The sequence below is a fragment of the Odontesthes bonariensis genome, chromosome 8 (assembly GCF_027942865.1).
Source record: "Odontesthes bonariensis isolate fOdoBon6 chromosome 8, fOdoBon6.hap1, whole genome shotgun sequence".
Classification (NCBI taxonomy): domain Eukaryota; kingdom Metazoa; phylum Chordata; class Actinopteri; order Atheriniformes; family Atherinopsidae; genus Odontesthes; species Odontesthes bonariensis.
Genome location: NC_134513.1, coordinates 23,433,851 through 23,437,202, shown reverse-complemented (window position 1 = coordinate 23,437,202; position 3,352 = coordinate 23,433,851). Strand labels below are relative to the sequence as shown.

Here is a 3,352-nt window from a genome sequence, read left to right as displayed (position 1 = left end):
AATACCTTTATTGCCCTATGAGCAAATTTGTGCCAGAATAAGTGCTCTCAGTGTTTTCTCTGTTACCTATTTAAGTCACACAAACATTCTATACAGCTTGCCTTTGATTTTGCGGATTTGGATGTTATCAGCAGGTGAGTTGAAAGACTTTTAGTTCTTCAAAAAATGCTTTCAATGCAATTATTTTATCATTTGTTATATGCTACAATGACTCGACATGATACAACTTACTCATTCAAGTCTCTCATCTTTTTTTATAGCTTTAGTGTAGGCAGTATGGGGAAGCCAAGATCATTGCGTAACATCAGCTTAACTTTGGATTTTTTTACCAGTAACAGACTGGTAAAAGCCTCTGACTTTAATGGCATGCCATTCAGAGGATTTTTGACATGGAGTACAACTCGCAAAGTACTTACCAGCTTTCACCATGTGTTTATTTGGTTAGTACTCAGTACAGTGCTCTTGATTTCTGTACAGTAATGACAGCATACAACTAAATGAGACAACCACGAAGGGACTCGAACCCTCAATCTTCTGATCCGAAGTCAGACGCCTTGTCCGTTAGGCCACATGGTCTCACCTGAGTCATCTGGCCGGTACAGGGGTGGTCTGCTGCCAAGTGTGAAACAGCCAGGAATAAAATTGTGCCTCCAAGTCTGAGGTTCTGATCCTCAGTTGGAAAAGGGTTGAGGGCCCTCTTCTTGCTTAGAACCAGTTGCTGCCTCAAGTGGAAGAGTTTAGGGATCAGACCATTTTGACCACGACTGGAGGATCTCGTTCTACCAGTCGATCTTCCTTCCAACGCTCACCTCTGGTAACTCCTTATGAGTGGTGACTAAATGAATGAGACTGCGAATGCATAAGGGCTGAAATCATCTTCCACTCTGTGGTGATTAGGCTCACCCTCTTGGATCAGGGTGATAAGCGTAGTCATCTGGAATACGCTGAGAATACAGTCTCTGCCACTCTTCTTTGAATGAAGCCAGATCAGGCGGTATGGGCATCTGGTCAGAATATCATGTAGATTCCCCCCAGGGGAGATATTTTGGATCAGTTGCACGGTGAGGAGGCCTGAGGGAAGGTCCAGGACTCACAAGAAATAAACCATGCTGGTCTTGCATTGGTATTTCTGTGTGTCCACCCGAGAAGAGGTGTAGATTATGTCCTGTGAGAATTAGGGTTTGGGATGTCTGCTCACATTGCTTCCCCTGTGATCCGTTCCAGGACAAGCAGCATCAAATATATTGATATATCTGTTATAATTGGGTTTGTTCTTAGACATTAGGAATGAAATAAGTCTCAGTACTTGTCCATATGACCTTAAGTGATGCAGGAGTAGACAGACAAAACAATCAGGAAAGTCTGGGAAACCAAGGGCAGATTGATACACACACATTATTTGAATTCCTCAGAGACATTATTTGGGCTAGTACGATTCATATCCAATCACATTTGATCAACAAGGGATCCATCTTGGGAAACTAGGAGACGTATATACGAGGTGTAACCGGAGATACGGGGCTCTGTCTGACGGATTCTTGCGAGGTCTGTCAGACTGAGACCAGCGCTGAAATACTGCACTTGTTGCCATACCAATAAAGACTTCATTTTCACTTGAATTACTTCGGTCCGTTCTTGAGCCTCCTACTAAAAGAATCGTATCTAACAAATGGTGCCGTGACACAAGGTTCGAAGGCTAAAGGACCACCGTGCCGTGCGACCGACCCCGTCCGAGGGAAGACGCCTCGAGGTGATTGGAGGGACAGCTTTTTTCAGACAATCAGGCGCCAGAAAAAAGGTGAGCAGAACACCACTTAATGACTAAATGTGAAATTTCTGCATATTGAATAACCTAAATGAAGTTGTCTGAATTAAGTTGTCCTCTGGTCATGGTAAATCCAAGTGTTAATGTACTGTCTGATGTTTGCATTGAATGGTAACACGTGAAGTATAATACACATAGTCTCACACAGGGAAAGTGAATAAGTGTCCTGACAAGTGAATTCGAACAAATAAAAGACAAGATAAATTCATTTTATAAATGAATATCCCAGTCGGGGAACTTGTCTTCAAAATTTGTTTCCGTGCACTAATAGCTAAGTGTGGCCGAAGTAGTTTATAAAATCCCTAAATTGAGGGGGGTCAACTAAATAAATAAATAAAATTAGTGGAATTCCGACACGGAAGGTTTCTCCTCTGACGAAAGTTAGGACGAGGGATTGAGACCTCCGGGGTGCGAAGCGGTCTATAATCCCGAGACATAGTCGGTCTGACAAGAATAAATTTATACTGTAGGACACAGGGTCAGATTTTTTAATTTTCATGCAACTGTGGGGTGGGGTTCGCCGCTCGAAGATATTTGACTGCGCCAGCAGATCTCGAGTGGTTTCTGTTCAATATTGGGGTTGGTATAGATAAAAAGGGGGAGAACAAGTGGCTGCGCGTGCTATACGGGTCGCTTTGTTAGGGGAAAGCATTATTTTTATGGTGTGACCCAAAGTTTTGGAATTAACAAATGCTTTGATAAGTGGAGTAACACCGAGTCGTGGAGCGAACAGAACACAGCATTCTGCGTAGAAATTTCTTCACTACTTTCAGCATTTGGGCAATTACGTCTTCCATATACTTTGATTAACACGTGTATAACTTTTGAATATGTCACAAAAATTGATTGACGACTGGAAAAAATGCAAATCCGGCTCGCTGGGGTCGGTGCTGATTGAAACGTTAGAAAGATGGAAGAAAAAAGTGTCGATGAGTGAGGAAAAACGAGCAACGGATAGGTTTGTGGATTGGTCCACAGAGATGCAAAATAGGGGGATGTTTGGACCCGTTGCAAATGAACCGCCCAAGCTTATAATGTTGACAGTTTTTGCAAAGCAAGCGAAAATCAGTAAGGGACAGGCAGAACAGCAGTCTCAGGAAGCGGGAATAATGCAGAGAGGCAGAGCAGACAGAGAATTAACAAGAGGGTCAATTTTTCTCACAGATTGTGAATGGTTTCTCGGGGAATTAAAATTGACTATTCAAACGCGGGCCTCTGCACTTATGCGACAGAAAACCCCAGGAAAAAATTCTTATCCAATAAGCTATGATAATGAGGAGCATAACGCACCTCCGAGCGCAGCTCCAAATGAGGAGCACAGGAGCGAATCGCTTCTGCATTCTCCTCCCCCTTATGCTGAAGCTGGCATGCTATTGGATGCCACACAAAGGCAGATGCCTCAAACAACGCCCACTGCTGCAGGCGATTTGTGTGACCCTAGTGTAAGGAGCAAAGTAGTAGTAATAAAAAACGGCTTACTGCAAACTGCACCCTTTCCAGGGGACTCGGACAGCCAAGCCCAAGCAG

At 43.5% G+C, this 3,352-nt stretch overlaps 1 non-coding gene across 1 annotated transcript; it reads right to left on the bottom strand.

Moving 5' to 3' along the window:
- Positions 1–503: 503 nt before the first annotated feature.
- Positions 504–576, bottom strand: trnar-ucg (transfer RNA arginine (anticodon UCG)). Its single transcript has one exon. It is a non-coding gene; the product is annotated as a tRNA-Arg (tRNA).
- Positions 577–3,352: the final 2,776 nt, after the last annotated feature.